This window comes from Rhinoderma darwinii, chromosome 6, assembly GCF_050947455.1.
Source record: "Rhinoderma darwinii isolate aRhiDar2 chromosome 6, aRhiDar2.hap1, whole genome shotgun sequence".
In the NCBI taxonomy this organism is placed as follows: Eukaryota; Metazoa; Chordata; class Amphibia; order Anura; family Rhinodermatidae; genus Rhinoderma; species Rhinoderma darwinii.
In genome coordinates, this window is record NC_134692.1 from 74,310,187 (window position 1) to 74,322,725 (window position 12,539).

The 12,539-nt window shown below is 48.3% G+C and overlaps 1 long non-coding RNA gene across 1 annotated transcript in view; it reads left to right on the forward strand.

Moving 5' to 3' along the window:
* Positions 1-5,645: 5,645 nt before the first annotated feature.
* LOC142655593 (uncharacterized) overlaps positions 5,646-12,539 on the forward strand; it is a 42,360-nt gene continuing 35,466 nt past the window's right edge. The window contains exon 1 of the long non-coding RNA XR_012849522.1: positions 5,646-5,912. This is a non-coding gene — a long non-coding RNA (uncharacterized LOC142655593). The remainder of the gene's footprint in view (positions 5,913-12,539) is intronic.

Below are 12,539 nucleotides of genomic sequence, written 5' to 3' on the forward strand. Positions count from 1 at the left end.
TCAGGCCCGTATCCTCTCCAATGGACCAGGTACTGGAGGGAGCCTTGGACCATCTTGCTGTCCACAATCTTGGCCACCTCGAATTCTACCCCCTCAGGGGTGAGAACGGGGACAGGAGGTTTCCTCGAGGGAGCCAAGGACGGGTTAGCAGCGTTTAAGGAGGGAGGCATGAAACACGTCGTGTACTCGAAAAGATGGGGGCAACTCCAGTCGGAAGGAGACAGGATTGAGGACTTCAATGACCTTGTACGGCCCTATAAACCGGGGAGCAAACTTCTTGGACGGGACTTTAAGGCGCAAGTTCTTAGACGATAGCCACACCAGATCCCCGACCATAAACAAGGGGTTAGCAGAACGTCTTCTATCTGCCTGAGTTTTTTGTATGCTCTGGGACGCCTCTAGGTTCTTCTGAACCTGGGCCCAAACTGTGCACAGTTCCCGATGAACGACCTCTACCTCGGGATTGTTGGAACTACCAGGTGAAACGGAGGAGAACCGCGGATTAAACCCAAAATTACAGAAAAAGGGGGAGACCCCTGACGAGTTACTGACCCGGTTATTAAGGGAAAATTCGGCGAGTGGAATGAATGAGACCCAATCATATTGACAGTCAGAGATAAAACACCTTAAATATTGTTCTAGAGACTGATTAGTCCTCTCAGTTTGGCCATTAGTTTCAGGATGGAAGGCAGAGGAGAAGGACAGATCAATCTCCAACTTTTTACAGAAGACTCTCCAAAACAAAGAAACAAATTGTATCCCTCTGTCAGAAACAATATTGACAGGGACCCCATGGAGACGCAGGATGTGTTTGACAAACAAGGTAGCTAACGTCTTAGCATTGGGTAGTTTTTTGAGGGGCACAAAGTGGCACATCTTACTGAAGCGGTCTACTACAACCCACACCACCGACTTGCATTGAGATGGGGGCAAATCGGTGATAAAATCCATGGAGATATTGGTCCAAGGTCTCTGGGGAATGGGCAAAGAACATAGTAAACCCGCTGGTCGGGACCTGGGACTCTTGGACCTAGCACAAATCTCACAAGCGGCGACGTAGGCCTTAACGTCTTTAGGCAACCCAGGCCACCAATAGTTTCTGGCAATGAGGTGCTTGGTACCCAGGATGCCTGGATGACCAGATAGTGCGGAGTCATGATTTTCCCTAAGTACCCTTAGCCGGAATTGCAGGGGAACAAACAGCTTGTTCTCAGGAAGGTTCCCGGGGGCTGAACCTTGATCAGCCGCAATTTCGGAGACTAAATCAGAATCAATAGAGGAAATGATTATACCTGGAGGCAAAATACAAGCAGGATCTTCCTCCGAAGGAGGGCTGGCCATGAAGCTACGCGACAGTGCATCAGCCTTAATATTTTTAGACCCAGCCCTATAGGTAACCAAAAAATTTAATCTGGTAAAAAATAACGCCCATCGAGCTTGTCTCGGGTTTAGCCTCCGTGCAGATTCTAGGAAAACCAGATTCTTGTGGTCGGTAAGGACCGTTACCTGGTGCCTAGCCCCCTCCAGGAAGTGGCGCCACTCTTCAAATGCCCATTTAATGGCTAAGAGTTCGCGGTTGCCAATATCATAGTTACTCTCAGTGGGCGAAAACTTCCTGGAGAAGTAGGCACAGGGACGGAGTTGGGTGAGGGATGTGGGACAAGACAGCCCCCACTCCCACCTCGGACGCGTCAACCTCCACGATAAATGGCTCCATTTGGTTGGACTGAACCAACACCGGGGCCGAGATAAAGCACTTCTTAAGGACCTCAAAAGCCTGGACAGCCTCAGGAGGCCAGCGGAGGAGATCAGCACCCTTGCGAGTGAGGTCCGTAAGAGGCTTAGCGATGACCGAGAAGTTAGCAATAAATCTCCTGTAATAATTAGCGAACCCCAAGAAGCACTGTAACGCCTTCAGGGAGGCAGGTTGGACCCATTCCGCCACAGCCTGAACCTTGGCAGGGTCCATGCGGAATTCGTTAGGAGTGAGGATTTGACCCAAAAATGGTATCTCCTGCACCCCAAACACACATTTTTCAGTTTTAGCAAAGAGTTTATTTTCCCTAAGGACCTGGAGCACCTTCCTAATATGCTCAATGTGGGAGGACCAGTCCTTGGAAAACACAAGTATGTCATCAAGGTACACTACAAGAAATACCCCCAGGTAGTCTCTTAAAACGTCATTTATGAAATTCTGGAAGACCGCGGGAGCATTACACAACCCAAAGGGCATGACGAGGTATTCGAAATGACCTTCGGGCGTGTTAAACGCAGTCTTCCACTCATCCCCCTCTTTGATGCGGATAAGGTTATACGCCCCCCGTAGATCAAACTTAGAGAACCATTGGGCCCCCTGAACCTGATTAAAGATATCAGGAATCAAAGGAAGGGGATACTGGTTCCTTACAGTGACCTTATTCAAGTTACGGTAGTCAATGCATGGCCTAAGACTACCATCCTTCTTCCCTACGAAGAAGAAGCCAGCACCTACCGGAGACGTAGAGGGGCGAATGTAACCCTTGGCCAGGCATTCCTGGATATACTCTCTCATGGCTTCACGTTCGGGACAAGAGAGATTAAATATCCTACCCTTAGGGAGCTTAGCTCCTGGTACCAAATCGATAGCGCAATCGTATTCTTTATGAGGAGGTAACACTTCGGAGGCCTCCTTAGAGAAAACATCATCGAAGTCCTGAACAAACTCAGGTAGCGTGTTCACCTCCTCAGGGGGAGAAATAGAATTAACAGAAAAACATGACGTCAAGCATTCATTACCCCATTTGGTAAGATCCCCAGTATTCCAGTCAAACGTGGGATTATGGAACTGCAACCAGGGAAGGCCTAAAACCAAATCGACGATAATCCCTGCATCAACAGTACAGAGCACTGCTCCAAATGCATGGAGCCAACAAGGAGTTCAAAAACAGGGGTATGCTGTGTAAAATAACCATTAGCAAGAGGAGTGGAGTCGATACCCACTACCGGAACATGTTTAGGCAAATCAATCAAAGGCATAGCTAGAGACATAGCAATTTCCACAGACATGATATTAGCAGACGACCCTGAATCCACGAAGGCACTGCCGGTAGCAGACCTACCACCAAAAGAGACCTGAAAGGGAAGCAAGATTTTATTACGTTTCATATTTACGGGAAATACCTGTGTGCCCAAGTGACCTCCCCGATGATCACTTAGGAGCGGAAGTTTTTCGGCTGCTTATTCTTACGCCTAGGACAGGTGTTCACTTGATGCTTGTCATCCCCACAATAGAAGCAGGGACCATTCTTCCTGTGGAACTCTCTACGTTGTTGGGGGGGACACGGAGGCCCCGAGTTGCATAGGTACCTCCGAGTCTTCCGTGGAAGAACGAAGCAACGGAACCTCGGGAGGCATCATGGGGGAGTCAGAGGAGAAAACACATAAATGTTCACGTTGTCGTTCCCTGAGACGTCGGTCAAGTCGTACCGCTAAAGCCATAACCTGGTCTAGGGAGTCAGAAGAGGGATAGCTAACTAGTAGGTCTTTCAGGGCGTTCGACAGACCCAACTTAAACTGGCACCTTAAGGCAGGGTCATTCCACCGAGAAGCTACGCACCACTTCCTAAAGTCAGAGCAATACTCCTCAACAGGTCTCGTACCCTGACGTAAGGTCACCTGCTGACTCTCGGCAAAGGCAGTCCTGTCAGTCTCGTCATAAATGAGTCCGAGAGCAGAAAAGAAAAGATCAACGGAGGAAAGTTCAGGGGCGTCAGGAGCCAAGGAGAAGGCCCATAATTATACCCACCCGCTGGCTCTCAGAACCTGAGGAGTGGGGCTTTAAACGAAAATAGAGCCTACAACTCTCCCGAAAGGAGAGAAAAGTCTTCCGGTCCCCTGAGAATCGGTCAGGCAACTTGAGGTGGGGTTCAAGAGGTCAGGTGAGGGGCACTACCATGGTAGCATCAGGATGGTTGATCCTTTGAGCCAGGGCCTGGACCTCTAGGGAGAGACCCTGCATTTGCTGAACCAGGGTCTCAAGGGGGTCCATAGTGGTGTGAGGGACCAGGGTAGAGTAGGTATATGGGCTTGTGATTATGTAGGGAAACAGACAAATGAGCCCTAATCTACCCGCCACTCAGTCCCTGCCTACTTGCAACGACCCGCCCTAGGCGATGGGGTACAACTGGGCGACACCCTACACTCAGTAAGTGCACGACAGACAACTAGACAAGGAAACACAGAACAAAGGGAAGCGGGGCAGTTGCCCACGGCAACACCGTGAGCAACAAGAGTAGTAAACGAGCCGAGTCAAACCAGGAGAGTCCGAGGTGCCAAACGCAGAGCAGGAGAGTAGTGAACAAGCCGAGTCAAACCAGGAGTGTACGAGGTACCAAACGCAGAGCAGAAGAGTAGTCAGTAAGCCAGGGTCAATACGAAGCAGGGACAAGTAGTTCAAGAAGCTGCAGCAGGGCCAGGAAGCCAACAGAGAAGAATCACAAGCAAAGGAGGAACAGGAAAGGCAGGTATAAATAGACAGAGGGCGGGAGCTAGCTCCGTCTGGCCAGGCTGTGATAGGCTCTCCCACTCCTAAGCCTGCCATCCTGAGTGGTGGAAGATGGAGTCAGTCTCACAGACATAGAAGCAGGTGCAGACTGATTACCTATGGGCGTGGATACAGAAGCTGTGCCTGGCAGATCCTTAACAGGGGGATTGTATACCAAGATATTGGAGAGCCAGGGGCCCATATACTGTTCTTGCAGAGGGGCCCTTAGATAATGGGTCCACCCCTGGGAACCCATATAAAACTGTTACAACTGCAATATGGAAACTTTTTACGGGCCAAATTTCACACACAATGAGAATAAGTCCTCACTTACATTGTAATGATTATTATGATTTCTTGTCTTTTGGTGTCTAAAGATAAATTCAGGAGCCTTGTGGAGAGGAGTTGGGCATTGGAGAGCAGTGCATTGTGGAAGCTCAGAAGACAGTTATATATTTACAACTGTCACACTCCCACTAAGGGCTCTTGTACATGACCGTGGGGGCCGCCTGAGTCTCCCGTCCGTGGAAAAATAGGACATGTTCTATCTTTCCACAGATCGGAGAGTCGGGTCCGTTTTTTCGGACCCGTTTCACCCACTGAAGTGAATGGGTCTGTGAAAATGGGTGCCACTCGGATGCCGTGAAAAACGGGCCGAGTGGAATTTGTTCGTGTGCAAGAGCCCTAAGACTCTATTCACATGACATGGTGCGGGTGACGGCCGTGTTATTTATGGCCGATTGTCACCAGTGTTGGATCAGTTTTTCAATGTTTGCTTTTTAGGCTGTGTTCACATTAGCGTTGAGCTTCCGTTTTTAACGGATCCGTTAAAGTTAAACGGAAACTTACTTAAAAACGGAAGCCATATTGTGCCTTTCCGTTTGTTTCCGTTGCGATCTGTTTTTTATGGATCTGTTTAATCTTTATTATTTTTATTTTGTTTAACCCCTATGGGATGAAGGAAGTGATGAAACCAGAAATAAGGAATGTTCACAAATGAGTCTGGATGCGAACCTTTTAGAGGAGAGAATCATTTCATCTGTCCTCCAGAATTTTTTTTACTATTGCAATAATATCTTTCAAAAATGTTGCCTTCCAATCTCATTTACAGCATTGATCTTCTGATCATGAGGAGGAGAAGACTGGCCATGGAGTTAAGTCGATGCAGATATTTGGTCTACCCCATCACTTCTGCCAGAATGACCTGTGGAGTGTACTCAACCCTATACTTGGAGCTGCGTGTGCACACTGACAAGTTCTCGGACTACGTGTGCATGACGGTGCCAACTTTTGACAATCTTCTAACCTGGATTTCACACTGCATTCAAAGGCAGGACACTAAGTTCCGGAGGAGTGTCCCACCAGATGAGAGGCTACTAGTCACCCTAAGGTAAGTGTAATATAATTTGTCTAATGTCATTTTATTATTGAAAATCGTTAGAATTGCACTAGAAATCTATATATTTTTTTCCTTTACTTGTGTTTAAAATATGTTAGCATCTACAGCCAGGATGCTAGGGATATAAATGTGTATTCTGCTCTAGTGAATCCATTTCATTGCATTAACTCTTTAACCCCCCCCCTCCCCCAACGGCTGCAGCCATGGACTTGTGAGTGCTGGCTGGCATCTACTTCCTAGGAGACGCCAGCACTCACTTCCGCGCCTCTCTGCTGTGTCCCGTAGGGTGTGCGAGCGCGTGTTCGTGCCTCACTATAAAGGGCCAGCGCTCGCACATGTAAAATATTACCAATTAACCCATGATCACCATGGACTATAAAAAGGGCTCTGCCCTTTCACTCCTTGCCTGACAGTTGTTGTGTTATTCAATGTTAGTTTTAGCAAATGGTTCCTTAGTGTTATCCTATTCCCGTTGTTTCCCGTGCCCTGCTACCTTTATGCTGTACCCCCTGCTGTGTTTGTTCCTGAGCCTTAGTGTGTTGGAGTCATGTTGTGCGACCTGTCACGCCTCCTGTCATACACCACATCTGGTGTCATCTGACACGCCTGATATCATCCGACACGTGTGGCGTCATCTACCTTAAAGTTCAATCTGTGCCTAAGCCTCTGCTACAGTCTGGACAGGTACTCTTGTACTAGGACTTTGTACAGACTATTTTTTGGCCAGCTTCTACTCCGCCACAGCGGTGCGGCCTAGTGGGTCCACATACCCACGGATTGTGACAGTACGCTCAGGCCATGGACCCCGCTGGTCAACCAAAGACCATGACAACGTCACAAATCATGCAGGTAGACATGTGAGACCTTCAGTCACCACAGGACCAACTCCTGCTGGCTGTGAATTCCATTGCACATCGGCTGGATGCACAAGCAGCAGTCGCCACAGCACCTGTTCCTGTTGCTCCGGCTATTCCTCCTGCTACGCATCCTGTCAATGCCAGTGCCGACTTCCGATTCTCGCTGCTACTACTTCCTCGCTACGACGCAGACATGAGGCCCTGCAGGGGATTTCTGAACCAGTGCCAGATCCACTTCAGCCTACATTCCAGAGTATTTTCTTCCGATGAAGCTGGGATCGCCTTCATAGCCTCTCCTCTTACTGGAAAGGCCCTGGCATGGGTAAATCCCATCTGGGAACGTCAAGGACCAGAGATCCGTGATTTGCACAGTATTTGAGGAAACTGGACGGGTCTCTTCAGCAGCTGCATCCCTACTGACTCTGCGCCAAGGAGACACCTCTGTGGGCGAGTACGCCATTCAGTTCCGTACCCTAGCAGCAGAGCTGACCTGGAACAACGACGCCTTAGTGGCCACATTCTGGCAGGGGATATCCTATGATATGAAGGATGATCTTGCCGCTCGAAATATGCCTTCTATCCTAGATTACCTCATTCTTCTAGCTACCTGGATTGACATAAGGATTCAGGAACGGTCTCAAGGGGTTCGCCGGGCCAGAAGACTTCCTAGCCTGGCTCTTTCATTCCAGCAACACCTGTTACCTTCATCAGCTGCTCCATCTGAGGAGCCTATGCAAGTAGACAGCCTCAAATTGTCTGTCCAAGTGAAACAAAGCAAACGCACTTCGGGCCTCAGAGGCCATTTTGTGCGTCTGTGCCCCCAAAAACTCCAGTTCCTAGGTTTGGTTGGAGAGACAACCCTGGCGGAACAGCGCTAAATAAAAGACTCTCCCAAATTGTCCATTCCCGTGACCATAGTGTCCGGTGAGAAGGCACACCGGGTCTCTGCCTACCTGGATTCGTGATCCGTGGCAAACTTGATCAAACAGGACCTAGTGAATCAGCTCCAGTTGCCGACGGCTCCCTTGGAGACACCCCTGGCTGTTGTCTCGGTGAACGGTATTCCTCTGCCCAATTCCATAGTGTCCGAGACCAAGCCACTGAAGCTCCAAGTAGGACCCGTCATACCGAGCAGATTACATTTCTCATCTTGCCCAAAGCCATCAATCCGGTTTTGCTGGGACTGCCCTGGCTCCGGCTTCATTCCCTGGTCCTGGACTGGAATTCCGGAGTGGTTCTCCAGTCGGGCTCCAAGTGTCTCAACCGCTGCCTGTTACAGGTTCATCCTGTTCTGCCTCCAATGCCTCAGTCGTTGACAGGACTACCTAGTCATTTTTCACTGTTCGCAGCGTCTTTAGCAAGAAGGAGGCTGAAATACTTCCCCCACACTGGGCGTACGACTGCCTGATTGAACTGGTTCTTGATGCTTCACTTCCCCGCGGACGTGTATAAACTTCTCCATGCCAGAGACTCAGTATATGTCAGCGTATATCAAGGAGAATCTGGAGAGGGGTTTCATACGAAAATCCTCCTCCCCGGCTGGCGCCAGGTTCTTCTTCGTAAAGAAAAATGATGGATCTCTTCGACCCTGCATTGACTACCATGGTCTCAACCGGATAACGGTGAAAAACAAATACCTTTTGCCACTGATCTCGGAATTATTTGATAGTATTCGAGGAGACAAGATCTTCTCTAAACTAGCCTTGCGTGGGGCCTACAACCTTATTCGAATCCGTCAAGGTGACGAGTGTAAGATGGCATTTAACACTCGAGACGGGCACTATGAATACCTGGTGATGCCCTTCGGCCTGTGTAACGCTCCCACAGTCTTCCAAGAATTTTTCAATGATATCTTCCGAGATCTCCTCTACGTCTGTATTGTAGTCTATCTTGATGACATTTTGATCTTCTCCCCAGATCCAACGACACATTGGAGGCATGTCCGTCAAGTCCTGCTGCGATTAAGGTAGAATGCCAAGTTGGAGAAATTTACTTTTGAAAAAAATTCTTTGCCCTTCTTGCCAGGGGTGTAACTAGGAAAGACTGGGCCCCATAGCAAACTTTTGACTGGCCCCCCCCTCCCCTGGGTGTCACACAACCCCCCCTTGTAGATAGTGCATTTTTTACAGCCCCCCCTGTAGATAACACCATACAGACCCCCACTGTAGAGAACGCCATACAGCCCCCCCTGTAGAGAACGCCATACAGCCCCCTCTGTAGATAACGCCATACAGACCCCCTGTAGATAACGCCATACAGCCCCCCTGTAGATAACGCCATACAGCCCCCCTGTAGATAACGCCATACAGCACCCCTCTAATTAATGCCATACAGCCCCCCCTGTAAATAACGCCATACAGCCCCCCTGTAGAGAACGCCATACATCCCCCCTGTAAATAACGCCATACAGCCCCCCTGTAGATAACGCCATACAGCCCCCTGTAGATAACGCCATACAGCCCCCCCTTGTAGGTAACGCCATACAGAACCCCCTGTAGGTAACGCCATACAGCCCCCCCTGTAGATAACGCCATACAGCCCCCCCTGTAGGTAACGCCGTACAGCCCCCCCTGTAGGTAACGCCATACAACCCCCCCTGTAGGTAACGCTATACAGCCCCCCCTGTAGGTAAAGCCGTACAGCCCCAACTCCTCTACGTCTGTATTGTAGTCTATCTTGATGACATTTTGATCTTCTCCCCAGATCCAACGACACAATGGAGGCATGTCCGTCAAGTCCTGCTGCGATTAAGGTAGAATGCCAAGTTGGAGAAATTTACTTTTGAAAAACATTCTTTGCCCTTCTTGCCAGGGGTGTAACTAGGAAAGACTGGGCCCCATAGCAAACTTTTGACTGGCCCCCCCTCCCCTGGGTGTCACACAACCCCCCCTTGTAGATAGTGCCTTTTTTACAGCCCCCCCTGTAGATAACACCATACAGAACCCCACTGTAGAGAACGCCATACAGCCCCCCCTGTAGAGAACGCCATACAGCCCCCTCTGTAGATAACGCCATACAGCCCCCTCTGTAGATAACGCCATACAGACCCCCTGTAGATAACGCCATACAGCCCCCCTGTAGATAACGCCATACAGCCCCCTGTAGATAACGCCATACAGCCCCCCCTTGTAGGTAACGCCATACAGAACCCCCTGTAGGTAACGCCATACAGCCCCCCCTGTAGATAACGCCATACAGCCCCCTTGTAGGTAACGCCGTACAGCCCCCCCTGTAGGTAACGCCATACAACCCCCCCTGTAGGTAACGCTATACAGCCCCCCCTGTAGGTAAAGCCGTACAGCCCCAACCCCCCAAAAAAATCCGACCTATAGTTTGTCCTACAAAAGACATGTATCCCCTATCCACTTAATTCAGCCACAGCACAGAGCAGCTGAACGGGGTTTAGGGGGCCCCGTTCTGGAGATAGGTGCAGGTCCCAGAGGTGGGACCTGCATCTATCTGACATTTATGACATATCCTGTGGATATGTCATAAATTTCCTTCATGGGAAAACCCCTTTAAAACCATTAAAAAATTTGTGTAAGTTTAAATTTACTCAGATCTATTATAAATTGTCTTTCATCAAATTTGTTAGTAAGACAATAATTGAAACCCTTAGGCCTCATGCACACGAACGTAGCCATGTGCACGGCCGTGATTTTCAGGTCGGCCGTCTGCGGACTGTCAGCCGCGAGCCGCCCGCAAATCGCGGGACATGCACATGGCCGCGGCCATTATTTTCAATGAGCCCGGACCGCAAAAGACGGCCGTAATAAGACAGGTCCGTTCTTTCTGCGGTGCGGGCTCCCGGGCCATGCACGGACCGGAAAAACTACGGTCGTGTGCATAGCCCCATGGAAATGAATGGGGCCGCAATTCTCCTGTGGAATTTTGGGGGAATTGCGGCCGCAAAAGTACGTTCGTGTGCATGGGGCCTTAGCCAAAAGTGAAATACAATCAGTGGATAGTGTAACACTTGGGAGATTAACAACATTACTTGTATGTATAGCACCTTTATCGGTACATAGGGAAGCAGGGATCTCTACTTTCGCCAAGAGACCTGTTTCCTCTTCGTACCCCCCAGGCTTGGGCTTGATGCAAGTTGTTTCTTTCCCCGCCCTCTATGTGTATTCCGCCTAAAGGGGCAGATTGTGTCGGGATACTAGTGTCCCCTGTCAGGGTCTCCCCATTTCTTCTTCCATCCTCGGATGGACTCGAATCTGACACTGAGTCAGTAGTCCAATAATCAACCTGTTGTTTCCTTGGTCTTCTACCTCTTCTGTGTTTTGTTCCCATGTTCGGGCGTTGTCGTGGTTGGTTTTTCCACTACAAAATACGATCCAAATCAAAGTCCATTTTATCTCTCAGGAATTTATCTCTTTTACGTTCTTCTATTTCATTTTGAATTGGGATCAGTCGTTTTTCAATTATTTTCTGAAATGCTGTAAACTGGGTTTCAATTAGCCGTGTGGCCAATTCACGTAATGCTTTATCCAGATCTATTTTCACCACATTATACTCTTGTTTGGAGCGTTCCAACACCAATCGTACTAAATTCAAGGAATGATCCAGGTGTGCCTTTTTCCATTTTTCAACAAAGGCAACATCCTCCTGATATTGTGAGACCTCCTTGAAAACACGTAGAACCCGTGGGGTTCTACTGCAATCACTGTACGACTGTAAGGTGTCGTTGGTCCAAAATAATTTGACCATTCTCTCTGATAAGGACATGATATTTTGTTCCAAAGATCTAGTACTTAAAATTTTCGTATCATCACCAATATTGCATTGGGAGAAAAAAGTGCTAATGTCCTCCCGGCCTGCCTCAAGTGCATTCATATTAACCACTGGCTCCACCAGTACAGCAATGTCCATGCTAGCTCTATCCATTTGTATAGGATCGGGACACTATATAGGGACACTAGTATCCCGACACAATCTGCCCCTTTAGGCGGAATACACGTAGAGGGCGGGGAAAGAAACAACTTGCATCAAGAGGAAACAGGTCTCTTGGCGAAAGTAGAGATCCCTGCTTCCCTATGTACCGATAAAGGTGCTATACATACAAGTAATGTTGTTAATCTCTCAAGTGTTACACTATCCACTGATTGTATTTCACTTTTGGCTAAGGGTTTTAAATTATTGTCTTACTAACAAATTTGATGAAAGATAATTTATAATAGATCTGAGTAAATCTTTGAGGAATTTAAACTTACACAAATTTTTTAAAAACACAAATGCCACTGAAAGAGTTGGCCATCTTCAATGTTCCCTCCATTGCCACCAGGCAGTTCTATTAGTAATTTTTCGCAAGCTGTGACACAGGAGGTTAAATCACTTTTTTATCCATCTGCAGCGACAAACCTCACTATCAAAGAGGTAACAGCATTAAGATGGTTGAAACAAAATAAACAATAAATTATTAAGCCTGCTGACAAGGGAGGGAACATTGTTATCATGGAACGAGAATATTATGTAGCAGAATCCATGCAACAATTGAGTAACCCAGATACTTACACTAAATTGAGAGGAGATCCCACAAGTGGATATATCCAAAAACTCCGCTCCCTTTTGAGAAAAGGTATGATATTAAATGTTTTCTCCAAATGCCAGGCAGAGCGATTATTACCTGAAAATCCTGTCAAACCATACTGGTATTTTTTACCTAAAATCCACAAGACCTATGTTAATCCACCAGGAAGGCCCATCGTGGCGGGCAGAGGTTCAGTAACTGAACCTCTTTCCAGCTACCTAGATTGGT